The sequence below is a fragment of the Protopterus annectens genome, chromosome 15.part0, assembly GCF_019279795.1.
Source record: "Protopterus annectens isolate FY-2018-M chromosome 15.part0, PAN1.0, whole genome shotgun sequence".
NCBI classification, from domain to species: domain Eukaryota; kingdom Metazoa; phylum Chordata; order Ceratodontiformes; family Protopteridae; genus Protopterus; species Protopterus annectens.
This window is the reverse complement of record NC_056749.1, coordinates 304,887,630-304,902,049: the sequence shown is the minus strand read 5'-3', so window position 1 is coordinate 304,902,049 and position 14,420 is coordinate 304,887,630. Positions and strand designations below refer to the sequence as shown.

At 37.7% G+C, this 14,420-nt stretch overlaps 1 pseudogene; it reads left to right on the top strand.

The window, feature by feature from the left end:
• LOC122789819 overlaps positions 1–11,062 on the top strand; it is a 147,036-nt pseudogene extending 135,974 nt beyond the window's left edge.
• Positions 11,063–14,420: the final 3,358 nt, after the last annotated feature.

Sequence of the window (14,420 nt, the reverse complement as noted above, 5' to 3'; positions counted from 1 at the left end):
GCATGAGAGTTTCTTTTTGCTTTTGGGGAACAATGAACTGGTTTTATTGTCTTACAAGGAGCACAACATAGATCTAACTAAATAAGACTGCTTGAACTAGAGAGATATTTTTGTAAATTTAGTGTAAAGAATTTGGGCTCATAGATGTATACACTAAACAATCATGGGAATGTGATTCTAGGCTTCTTAAAATCTTCACCGATCAAAAGCTAAGGAAGTACATATGAGCCTTATGTACATATATACCATCTCGATCTGAGGGCTATATAACACTCACCCAAGTATAGCATTTAGCTTCATTAGACAAACAATTTAGATGGTAACAGCAGGCATACAAAGTATCAAAGCATACATACAAAGTATCAAAGCCTGAAGAAGACTCCATGACATTTTCTGTTTGCACCTTTATCTTGCTTGAGGTGAAAAGTGAGGATGTGTCATTTAACTTGTTCCCTCCAGTACAGTTCTTTTGAGTGTGTACATAAAACTCCCAGTGGGTGTGGTTTGAGACTTTAAAAAAATAATTTTTCACCTTGCAAGTCTAACAAATGCTCATTGACAAAGATAAAATATCAGTACAACTGTTTTTGTCATCATATATGCTTAAAGATAAAATTTTCTGATACCTTCTATGTAGCATGTTTTTGGCTTATTAATGCAAATATGAGCAAGCAATATTTGATGCCTATAGGTGCAGTAGGAGATAACTGCAGAAATGCCTGGAGGCGCACTCATCTGTAATGAATTAAACTGAAATACTTGCAATTCCCATCATTCATGTTGGGGAGGGATATCTTTACATTATAGATCTTTAAATTAATAGGGAAATTGTTGGATGAAGGGGGTGGGTACATGTTAAGTTAAAACTAAGTAAGATAAATGATATGTAGATACCAGGATTAAATTTGCAATGATAGCTATTAAGAGTCTATATTTCAACAGCTTCCCTTAACCCTTAAGACCATTAGCAACCTAAGTTAGATCACAGGCAATAGAAGGGGAATGTTTTGACAATGGAGACTCCAAACCCTTACTTCAATAGTAAAATATCCATTACAAATAAGTGAACATTTTAAGTGATGTTGAACACAGCAAATGATAAGTCTGCAATGACACAAGGCACTGTCTGCTTGTCTAATTTCAATCCATGTAATTCATCTGAGGGAAGTCCAGATTTAGTTGTTGACAATATTAATAATAAAAGACAAGATAAAGAGATTTTTTGATAATGCAAAAGTCCAATAAGCCTACTGGACTGTCTGCCACTGGATTTCTGCAAATGAGAAGGAAATAAATCATTAACGAAATACCAATTTATCATGAGTAATGTCCTGCAGGATAAATTAACACTAACCACAATAAGTTATTATCAATCATTGGTTGCATGAGATATGTTATTTTTAATGAAAAATAGTATCGACTGAGTGTACAAGGCTTTTATAAATATTTAGCTTTATGTCTTCCAAAACTATACTACATGACTAATGTTCCTATTCAGAGTGCCAGTGGCAAGAACTGGTGCTAAGCACTAAAAACTGAATTTAAGCTACAATCTCTTTAGATACTGGAACTATTTCCTCTAGAAAGAGGACTGTTTCTAAGAAAATATATGTTACTGTATCCAAATAAACTTGTTAAATTCAGAAGTATATGGATTGGGAGCATGCCTTCATTGTGATAGTTTATGGAAAATTTATCAGTCGTCAATGAAACATATATTCAGTCTGACATTACTGCAAAGTAAGAATTTTCTGTTGCATCAAAAAATGCCTTTCATTTGGGAACAAGCCAAATAGTTATTTCCTAATTTCAAGTTCCCTTACATAGATCTGAAGGAAAGTCTTTCCCAGACCACCTGGACCACTATAGATCAGCCTGATTAACCTAAAAATGATTATTTGGGAGGTAAATACAGAAGAGATTGATGCCATCAAGCTCATATGTATGACTAATAGAAGCTTAACAAAAATTAGGGTTTCCATGGGTCAGAAGCTTGTGCAAGGGAGATAACTTTTTTAGGAAGATATCTTTAACTCACTAGGTATTAATTTGCTCCTATTCTAGTAATACTCTGAGTTCAAACATTTTTTTCCTGACAGTATCACCAATATACTTATACTCTTGTAAGGCTAAATTAATGTTTTGCATTGTCTTATCTGACTACTGACATTGCACTTGAGAATAGCAAGGTAACTGAATTCATGTTTTGTTTGCTCTTGCTCTATATTAAATTCATTTAGAAAAGACATACAGGGATTTTTACAAAACAAATAAAGTATGTATATAACATTAATGCCTCAGATGTTTTTGGTTGGGCTCATGCAACAAGAAAACTTTATCAGGTCCACACTTTAACTAATACATGCACTCTTAATATACATATACATATATATATATATATATATATATATATATATATATATATATATATATATATATATATTGAAAAGTCAGTAGGTAGAAGGTGGTGGAAACCTGTTAGTCCAATTTTGAACAATATTCTATTAATGTTGAAGGAATTGGTAGAATTAAAAAGTAAAGCCACAACTGTTACAATTAGATATACGTTTCATAAGTTTTTGAACCAGCCTCTGCTCTGCTACCACTAAGATAATCATGAGCAAGAACAGCGAAAAGTCAAACACCAAACCAATAACAGAGGACATAGATAGATGAGCAAGGAAAATCTGTGTGACTGATTCATGCAGTCATAACTTGTTGTACCATTTACAAACATTTTGATAGATGCCTTCAATAGTCTGCAATATGTAATACAAAAGCCACAGAAAAAATAATTTGTCAGGAGATGTAAACGTTAAAAAGAATGTAATACATGAATCCACAATAACTCAAAACATTACCAGTACCATTACAATTTAGCCAGTAATTAACAACTTTACTAAAGACAAAATTGTGATATGCTCAACTTGTATACAGAAATATATTTTTCCTTATTACATGGCAGTCTTAATCTTGTTTTATGTGTAATGGCACTGGAAGTATTATAAAGGCATGGTATTAAAAGTATAGAAAATGAGGCCATTATTTGATGTTTTCAGGTGCACGAATGAAGAATATGCCAACACAGCTACTTGGTAAGGTTTGAAATTTTTTTTAATTAAGCAATGTGTTTATTTATTGTCCCTTAAAAGGAGCTTGAGGACTTAAGTTGTGAGTTTGAAAATTTCTGCTGTCCCTCTTGTCCCTGTTTTTGTAAAATAAAGGATAGAAAACTCTGATATTGAGCCACAGAGTCCTAAAGCTGCTTAGAGCCATAAAGACAAAGGATATTTTATTACTCTGAGGAAACATTTTGTTGAATGCCAGTAATCAACTGACCACCAACTCATATATGTAACCGCGCCTAAATAGATGTTCCTTAAGGGAACTTTTCTTAAGAAGGAGGTAGGGTTCATTTTCAAATGTAGAACTTTTATCCTTAGATGTATGAGTGACAAGGTATTGCTCAAATGCTTACTATAGGATGCTATTTAGGTATAACATCTACTAACAGTGGCCTAAGGGTTTTTGTGGGTTCCTTGTCCTATTTAGTTCTGGTGCTCATTTTTTGAAAATATTCTATTTTATTTTTGAATTAAACTTTCAAGCCTGCTTTTTTATTGGACAACAAATTCACTCTCAAATTAACTAAAATCTGTATACGGCAACAATCATCTCCATAGTCTGATCTTTCAAAGACCTACTACTCTGAGGTGCTTGTACTCCAGAAGATGTCTGTGGAATTTTGATAGATTTTTCATAGCAGGAAAAAAAAAATGAATGCTCTAATGATTTTTATGTGTTCACTTTTTTTCAGAACATAAAAAAAGTTTTAACACAGAATAGGTGATATTTTCTCCCACAGGAATGTTTGAGGATCATGGTAGACTATGAGGGGTGTGTGTGTGTGTTTAAATGTACATGCTTGTGGGGGGGGGGTAACTTTGCTAATATAATACATGATCCAGTAGGGATAACACTAGTACAGTTAGTTCTGGCAGCAGTAGTGCTACATTCAGAGATATAGAAATAAACTGATAATGAGGTATTTCTCAACTTTCTTTTTGTAGCCATAGCTGTCTTCAAATCAAGCGTTCTTGTCGTCTTTCTAATTGATCAACCCTTGGAGGGCAATTACAATAAACTTATAGCTATGGTCCTTGATAATCTTAATTTTTTTTTTTTAAAGGTCAGCTGATTCTAAGTTACACTAAAGCCAAAAGTAAATTCCACCACGTATGAGCAGAAAACCAACTCCAGGAAGGGAGCTGCTGCACAGTTAAAAAATCCAAGAACAACACGAGCAATTGGATTTTTAGTACTTTGCATTTGAATTTTCTACCTTCATATCCAGCCTTGTTCCATTGGTGTTTTTTTGTCTGTGATATTCTACATCATGATGTACAGAGGTGAAACTTAGAAAAGATTACACTTAGCAGTCAGGTGTGGATGGAGGTAACGATAAGTCAAGATGGTGGGTTTCAGTTTAGAAAAGTTATCAGGCTAAGGCAGACATGCATTCAGCATTCCCCAGATGGTATCAGCTGGATGACAGAAATCCCCTTGCAATGCTATGTCTCAAGCTTTTCATTCCTGTTGCTCAGTGTTGTATTCCAACATATTTGGTATAACAAATTAACTGTGCACATGGCATGAAGACGTGACAGAACTGCACATCTTTCTAACTGCATTGTAAAGGAATAAGTAAAGTACAGCTTTATTGTCTATTTTCTTGTCATTCTGATATATACGTCCTTATGCCAGTGTCCTCCTGGTCTCATTATTGACATTTAAACTCAGAGTGATATTGGCGATATGCTGAAATGGTAGCATCAGCAGGTTAATGACTAATGGAGCAGGTTCATTGAGATGCCCTTAAATGAATGCCCTTATTCATTTAAGATTTGTCCATATGGAAGAAATTTTAAGCATTGCTGAGCATCCCTTACCAGAAGCAGAGTAGCTCAGCAGTAGATGTTGCTGGGCTCTTCTATTCAGTTTCTGGATACAGTCCCAGTATATGGCTATGGCATGAGTGAGGGGATACTATGATCTCTAACAGCATGGTAGAATTTGCTGCTGCCCTTAAAGAAAGGGATGGGAATGGAATTGTTTATCATAGCACACATGATCATGGCTTGAGTTGATAGTGTTATGTAACACAGAACCTGAGAAAAAAATGGTTAGTTTTGACTCTCGTGTTGGACATGCCATTGATCACAAAACACAGTAATTCTTTTTTCTTCTTCTTCTGTTGATGATGATAACTAAACCTATGTGTTGCTACACTGCACACTATCAAAATAGTGAGTACAAGTTCAGATCCTCACAGATGTTTCATACATTCATAACTGGTAAGCCTGAAGTTGTCAGTCTCATCTGTAAGTTGGAATAATGTTGTAAACTTCCCATTTCATGCTGCCACAAAAATGTGTGTGTGCTTGTGTATGTATATATATATATATATATATATATATATATATATATATATATATATATCTATGTGTGTATATATATATATCTATGTGTGTATATATATATATATATATATATATATATATATATATATATATATATATATATATATATATCTATATACACACACACACACACACACACACACACACATATCTGTTTTCCCTTTATAGTTATAAGACCACATGAAACACATTTTCACTATTTTTTTTCTTCCTTTATATCCTTCATTTTATACATTAAAAGATTTCCTATTAATATACAGTTTATACTCCTTAAAAATTAATTATTATACATAGAATGTCAAAGCTATTTGACAGTAAATATAATTATCGAATTATGTAGCTTCAGCTAGTTAATAAATACATTGTTTATATAACACTGAAAAGTAATTTTTGCCATGCCCCGCCATGCTGACATTTAAAATAAATCACCTGAAAAAATGGTGAAAAGACACAATGCTGTCTGTGTTTCTCAGTCCTCAAATTGCACATCTGTTTATGGATACAAATATAAACATTTCCATTTTTTTCTGAGCCAAAACTTCCAGATGATTCCAGTTAACTATAATGTTAAGCATGCAGTAGCTTTGCCTGTGATACACATATTTTGAGGATAGGAAGACGTCTGCACCTGACAAATTGCTTCCTTTACCAATCATATGTCCAAATGGACATTATACAATGACCCCCCATTAATATTCAAAAACGTGCATGCTGATTGGTCAGCTTGCATGTTGTAAATCAGACTTATACTAATGGAAAAAGGTCCGGTTGCCCTGATTTTTTTCCATTAGTATGTCCTTTTTTTTTCTTACAGCAACGGAGAAAGCAAGATCTCCGTTGCTTTTTTTAAAGCTGTCTCGCTATGTTAAACTCCTTTAACATAGCAAGACACTTTCTAAAGAAACGGAGAAAGCAAGATCTCCGTTGCTTTTTAGAAAGTGTCTCGCTATGTTAAAGAAGTTTAACATAGCAGACAGCTTTAAAAAAAGCAACCAAACTTTCTCCGTTGCTTTTTTTAAAGGTAACTCCTTTAACATAGCGAGACACTTTCTAAAAAGCAATGGAGATGTTGCTTTCTCCGTTGCTTCCACCCACAGCTCTTACATACTGCGTAAGCATACGCATGCGCAGTACATCAGAACTGCAGTAGAATACCGGACAGCTGTGGAAGGGCAGCAAGGAGGCATTATACAATGCCATTATTTAAGAAATTTGTTTTCACTGTTGAAGAGACTCTCAAGTTTCAATTGCGTATTAACAAACATGGTAATCACAGCACTTGATAGACAGCAGTGTATCAAGATGTGCAATTACCACAAATTACAAAATTACCATAGTGTTCTGCATTTCATCGTAACATGTGCAATTTATTTACAGCAAATATAATGATGGTGATAACAGACGTGGGACAATATTCTTCTATGTTCTTCCTTAATTTTCACAAAAATGCAGGTATACTTTATTTGCTCCCATTACTTCGAATGTTGAATGTTAGTACACAAAGCAGAAGATACAAAAATGTTTCAAAATTATCTAAGTAAGTTAATTTGCCAAACATCCAGATTCACATAACATTTGGAGATGTTTCTTGAAAGAAATCAATATAATTATTCATGATACGTTTTCCATTTTCTTACTGTTATTAGTTGTTTATTCAAAAGATTACGAATGACAGTTGATAAGAGAAACATAAAAAGAGTCCTTTATGGAGTGAGGAAAAAAGCTAATGCAGCTGGCATAAAGTAAAATGATGGTTAAGAAATGAGGTTTGGGAACAAACCAATTTGTTCAAGGACATCTTCTGGTGAGGGTCAGGTAGCAATAGTATTGGGAATTAAGATGATAGTGGAAAAAGTGTGATGGGGATGGAATAGTTAAATTGGAAAAGCAGGCTTGAGATGAAATGAGGTAAGGGCAAGGAGGGGCTTAACTGGTTTTGTGTGGGCTCTCTTTGCAGTCATTTAATTAATATTACAGTAAATGGCTGTACATCGAACATTACTCATCGACGTTTACTTTTAATGAGCAGGCATATCTTAGAAAATAAATTCATAGCTGGCCAACATAAAGGGACTGCAACCTAATACTTACTGGCAAATTAGCTATAACATAATCTGCCCTTTCCTCGGTTTAGTACGATCTCAGAGTTGGTATATAATTAGCAGGGGGTGGGGGGTGCAGCCTTTGGCGGAAACATTAGTTCAATGGCTGAACAAAGACCTTTTTGTGGGAGTGTAACTAGGTAAGGGATCATAACTTGCTAATGCAAGTGCTACATTCAAGATGACCTTTAGGTATTCTGGAGAACAGGTAAGACTCGAGTTAATGGTGGCAGTTGGTAAGTATTTTTTTTCTTTTTCTTTCTTTCCTCTCTCCCCATGGTATGTCCACTGACTGAGTCATTTGTTTGATTGTGTGCCTCACCGGTGGCTTTCATGTTGAGTAGGGTGTGGGCTGGGTTTAAGTTCATTAGTTAATGAAGGATTTATGAGTGTGCCACAGTTTTTTCTGAGGCCTAGTATTCATTTAATGGCCTCGGGTTTTGTTTTGCTTGGTGCTGGTTGCTTCATATTTGGGCCGCATTGTAACATCCCCTGACTGGGATTTTCTTGCCATTAATTGACAGAATGGCCTTTTTGGTTTGTGTGACATCAGTGGGGAAGAATCATTGGTCGCATTGGTTGTGGTGGTGCAACAAAAAAGAAAAGTGTCCATTTTGTGGCTGGGAGGTTTTCCCAGTCTGTAGGAACAGATGTCACTGGCTGCGAGATGCCAATAAGTGATGGTCTTGGGTCATACATGTGCAAAGTGCGATCAACTGTTGGGGAGAATTGGTAATAGAGTAAATGAACGTATTTGCTAGGCTGCGTGGTCATGTGTTACTACTGGTTAAAGTTTAGGTGGGGCAGTGTGCAATGCTAACACAAGAGAGAATTTAAATATATATATATATATATATATATATATCTACGGATCTATGTCGAAATAATGAATGACCATAATGTCAAGTTGCAAAATGCTGAGGCGGAAAGGAAAGTTTACATTCACGAATGTCCAGACTGATGTAAGTTTTCACTGTGAAACGAGTCAGTTGGCCAGTGTGGAGAACTTTGCCCTTTTCACCACTGTAGTGAGATCTCGTAGTTGGTATATTCAATTGGGAGTTTGGGGGGTGCAGCCCCCCACTTAGGTGAGTTTTATTTGCTTCGGTTTATTTTTTTAAAGTTTTGTTGGCTGACTGTTTACTTACCAGGGGAAAATTTACGACACTCTGGACATTCGAGAATATAAACATTTATCATTTCTGTCTTGCTGTTTTGCAACTTGGCATTATGGTAATTCTTTATTCTGACATAGATCCATATATATATATATATATATATATATATATATATATATATATATATATATATAATATACATACACACAAAATCAGGTTGACAGTGTGGACTATGATATTTTCAGATGACATTGTGATCAGTAGTGAGATTAGGGAACAGGTGGAGGAGACCCTGGAGAGGTGGAGATATGCTCTAGAGAGAAGAGGAATGAAAGTCAGCAGGACTAAGACAGAATATATGTGTGTGAATGAGAGGGAGGATAGAGGAATGGTGAGGATGCAGAGAGTAGAGGTGGTGAAGGTGAATGAGTTTAAATACTTGGGATCAACAGTTCAGAGTAGTGGTGAGTGTGGAAGAAAGGTGAAGAAGAGAGTACAGGCAGGATGGAGTGGGTGGAGAAGAGTGTCAGGAGAGATTTGTGACAAACGAGTATCAGTAAGAGTGAAAGGGAAGGTCTACAAGAGGGTCGAGAGACCAGCTATGTTATATGGGTTGGAGACAGTGGCATTGACAAAAAGGCAGGAGTCAGAGCTGGATGTGGCAGAGTTAAAGATGTTAAGATTTGCATTGGGTGTGACGAGGATGGACAGGATTAGGAATAAGTTTATTCGAGGATCAGCCCAGGTTGGAAGGTTTGGAGTCAAGCCAGAGAGGCAAGATTATGTTGGTTTGGACATGTGCTGAGGAGGGATGCAGAGTATATTGGGAAAAAGATGCTAAGGATGTAGCTGCCAGGTAACAGGAAAAGAGGAAGGCCTAAGATAAGGTTTATGGATGTGGTGAGAGAGGGCATGCAGGTGGTCGGTGTGACAGAGCAAGATGCAGAGGACAGGAAGAAATGGAAATACATGATCCACTGTGGTGACCCCTAATGGGAGCAACCTAAAGAAGAAGAAGATACAAACAAGAAAATAATAATAAAAAACATCCTTTACATGTTTAGTTGGGATATAAAGGGCTGAGTTACTATACTGTAGGTAGTGCGGCACACTATGAGTCCTAGGGGCAGCAGAAATGTTGTCTTTCCCCTTGAGTGGACTCCTAGGTTGCAGGATCATGTTTGCAGGTGAGGAGAGGGCTGTGAGTAATGGCAGCTGGTCGCATATGCACCCAGCCTATGCACCCAACGCAATTAATAGTCAAAAGTGCCTTTTGCATACCTCGCTACTGTCTGTAAACAATTCATAGCTGAACATTTGACATAAAATCACACATTTTGTTGCTAGATCTTTGTATATTGGTTGCACTGGCTTTCAGTATTTGAGTGCCTAAATAGATACATGTGTGCATTTACTTAGTAAAGGGAAAGGGCTATCCTGCAGCATACAATACTCTATGGTGGGGAAGTCATCCCAGTTGTAGCTCTTCCTGTAATGGGAATGGGTTTTGTTTCATATCTAGCGGGACATTCCTATTAAATTTGTGATTTTTCTGGCCGTCCACTGGGAACTGAAGGCACCACATAATGAGAGACATTCGAGTTCAGACTGCATATCTTTGAGAAAACATATATTATAACAAATACAGTTATTCTTGCAAGCTTTTAAGTTTATTAAGACAACATTTATAATCTTTCCCAATAATTTACTCTGTACTCCAATTATTGAAGTATTTGTCCAGATTTGTGGTGCCAACAGGTTGAGAGATATGGCAGTTAAAGACCACCATATCTATTAAGGGGTTGGGCTATGAGATTAGGCATAACTAATTTTGTTACATTTTCCCAGAACTCTCGGTGAGCAGCTGCAAGAAAAAAAAAAAACAAAAAAAAAAAACAGATGCAGTAATTTGTTTCAATTTGCAGAGAATTTGTTTGTACTTGGGTGAGTGTCTACAAGTGCCATAATCTTTTACCTGAACTACAGTCCTGCTGGGTGTGAAGGGACAAGATTGCACCGAATAATTTGGGCATTAAGGAATTTAAAGGAATTCAACTTGAGAGTAGGACAGCAGTTAGATAGGAGAGGTTTTTTTTTTTTTTTGAGGTTGTTGTTAGTAATTATGTTTTTTTCTTCTTTGACAGATGGCTGGATCATGCAGATTGCAGCAGAAATGGGCAGCCGTTGTCATGCAAGTCGAGGAATTGTTCAGAGAGCTGACAGAGACAGTGGTCTCAGTGGCATCTGGAAAGAAAAGGAGAAGCCAGGCACTGAGCAACAAGTCAGCGACACAGGGGAAGTGACCTTGAAAGTCTGCGAACATGGTAATGGTGGAGGCTTCACCTGGAGGAATTGGACTTGACAATGTCATAGATGGCAGAAGCACAGAGTTTGCTTCAGCCTGATGGAAGTGTACTTGACAGGTGATGAATGCTGCTGCAGTGGATGTTTGGGCCACTGGAGAAGTAAGCTATGAGGTCAAAGGTAATACTACATTGTTAGTTGCTCATTTAGGCATGTCCAAGTCGGTGTGGTTTGGGAGTAATGTCTGGACATGTGAGGATGAGGTTCGTCAGGGCAGAGTGAAGTAGGATAGGTTTGATTATAGGGAATTTGGACTCAATGACAGGTGGGCTGGAGTCGCAACATCATGAGGTGGGGTTGGACTTTGGGATTCAGCCAAGTGATTGGTTAGCTAACCAGGCCCTGAGGAGGGGGGAGTGGTCCTTTTGACCTCCTCATGTACCGCTTTTAGTTAACAAAAAGCTCTGGAAAGGGGTGTGTGCTGATAATTTTAATTAATTGATGTGGATGAGGTTCAACATCTGATGGAATCAGAAACTGCAAACAGTAAAGACATTTGTCAGCTTTAGCGGCCTTGTGGCAGAGGAGGATAAGTAGACTGGGTCCAAGGATTTGGGACAACTGGGTGTTAGGTTTCAATTATTCATGTCGGTTTGATTGGAGAAGGATACTGCCTTGGTCTTACCATGCTTGGCTTATTTTTTGACAATCTGTGAGGCACAGTGTTTTTGGGTAGGGAATGCCTTGTTATGGTATGACTAGCGGTTTTGAAAGTGGAAGGCAGTGGATCAGTCACTGCAATGGGATGTGAGACATCCTTTCATTTGCCTAACTACTACGGTAGATAATCCCCCTGCAAACAGCTCCAGGGCTAAGTTGGGAAGGGGGTAAGTGGGCCTTTAATGAGGGGTGTTCTTCATGGGTGGTCTGAGGTTTTGGCACATCTGTTTGTAGATGCTGGTATGTATTTAGCTGTGCAGGTGGCAGATGGGAAGGCACATCCATTATTTGAGTTCACAGCAGCCTGAATTGGGTGGGTTACCTTTGTTGTTTCCTGGATTTCAGGGTAGTAGGGTTTATTTTCGAGGATTGAGAAGGTAGTGTCCTTTCATGGGTCAAAGGGAAGACCAGGGGATGCATTTTCCCATTAACATAAAGGTATTGCGTCGGCTGCTCATGCAATTTCCTGATTCAGTGGTCGCAGTCGAATTAATAGATAGGTTTTATGAGGGATTGTCTACTAAATCAAGGGTGGGAGAGGACACTTTGTAGGAATATGCGTTTCTTGCAGGAAATGGAAGAGATTTTAGAAGGCTTAGTGGAGTAGGACTGGCAGGCGGTCAGGTTATTGGGTCCATTTGATATTTCTCCCTTTAACAGCTTAACGTTTCTCCACTGGGGGTTGGTTCCTAATAAGTTGGCAAGTAATTTCATGTGATTCACCATCAGTATTATCGCAAGGGGAATTCTGTGTATGCTTTTATTTGGGGAGATGATGTAAAAGGAGGTTATGCATCTTTCAATGATGCACTGCAGGGCATTTGGGAGTTTATGGACCTATGGTTGGTTGGTGAAGGTAAACACTGAATCTGCTTTTTGTTTTTTTACCAGTTTGAGAGGAAGAATGGCTGTTGTTGAGCAGAGTAGTTGGGTTTAAGTTTTATTTTGACAAGGCTATGTCAGTGGGATGCTCGGTGGCCTGTGCTACTTTGAGAGGTTTAGCAATGCTCTCCATTTAATTTGGCAACAGTGGGTGAGTAGTCAGGAGGTGGTATGTTATCTGGATGATTTCTTAAGAGTTTGACACTGCATTGGAAGGTATATCAGTGTTTTTTGAGATGTATGAGGAGATGGGTGTTCCCTTGACTAGTTAAAAGTTAGAAGGCTCACCCAAGGCATTGTATCCTGGGATAACTAGTAGATGCATGTCATGGTTTGTTTTGTTTGCCAAATACAAAGGTAACACATTTGAAAGAAATGATTCAGTGGGGGATCCAAGGACAAGGTGTGAATTAAGGATGTCATGGAGTTCTTTGGGCTCCTGAAGTTTGCATGTCTGCAGTTCACTCAGATCATTCCTTTTGTGGGTTTGGGGTCTTTTTGTTGAACAGGGAGGAAAAGTAAACATCATTGGGTGAGGGTTAATAAGTTCATGCATGCTGATTTAGCATTGTGGTTTTCTTTCATTGGAGCAGTTTAATGCTATGGTTTCTGATGGGCAGACTGGGTTTTTCAAGGGGATTTGCAATTGTTTACAGATGTGGTAAGAAGTATTGGGATGGGGGCATATTTTGAGGGGGAATGGTTTCTGACTCACTGGCTGACAAGATGAAAGGTTGATTGAAGGAGGAATGTGGACTGTTTGGAGTTCGTTCAATTTTGCTGGCGTCGAAGGTCTTGCAGGAGAATTTGCTGGCCAAAGGGTTAATTTTTATTCAGACAATAGGCCAGTGGTACGAGCCTCTGGTGTTACCAGACAAGGTGCGTCAGGTAGGCTTGGAATGATCAGAGGCTTGGTATAGGAATCCAGGGCAGGTTTTAACAGGAAGGTGCATGGTAGGGCATTGCAATATTTTGTTATATTATATTGTGTGTTGCAGCTGCTTGAGGAGGAAGGAGTTTGGTAGGAAGGATTGTTGTTGAAATGTTTGGTTCAGGCTTAGGAACAAGGTAAGGCAGTTCACTTGGTCAAGGAGAACTTAGCTATGATTAGTACATTTGCATGGGTGGCAAGGGTACATGACGTTGCTATATTTTGGACTGTGGTTGTATGTTGAAAGATTGGGGTAGGGTTGATAGTGTGAAGACTGCCAGATGATGGCCATTGACAGGATAGGTTTTGAAGGTTTTGTTGTGGGAATTAACATTGGTAAATGGATATTCATTGAACTATATTTATGTGTGATGTTCACTTTATGGATGTATTATGGATCTTTTAGGGTATCAGAGTTGTTTTGGTTGTTAGTTTGGCGGGATGTTTCAGTGTTTTTTGCCTCCATGCATATTTGGTTGTGTAAATCTAAAATGGATCAGTTGTGGAAGGGCAGGCAGATATTATTAGGAAAGGACAGGATTGATTGGTTGCATCCACTGGGTTGGGCCAAGAGATTGCAATGGTCTCATGTTGGGAGTCCTCAGGACTTAATTTTGATCAGTAGGGGGCAAAGTGATGACATGTAATCAGTTTGACTATATGATGAGGAGAGTTTTTCAGTGTGTTGGTGTTCGGAGAGAGAGGTTTTCCACTCATTCTTTATGCCTTGGAAGGATATCAGATTTAGAAAGGGAAGGCAGATTAATTGAATTCATTAAGAGTGTGGGTTGTTGGTCATTAGTGCTTTCTTGTGCTATATTAGATAATTGGGTACGGTGACTGGCTTAGTATTACATTTTTTTTTAGGAAAGGAAATCTCATT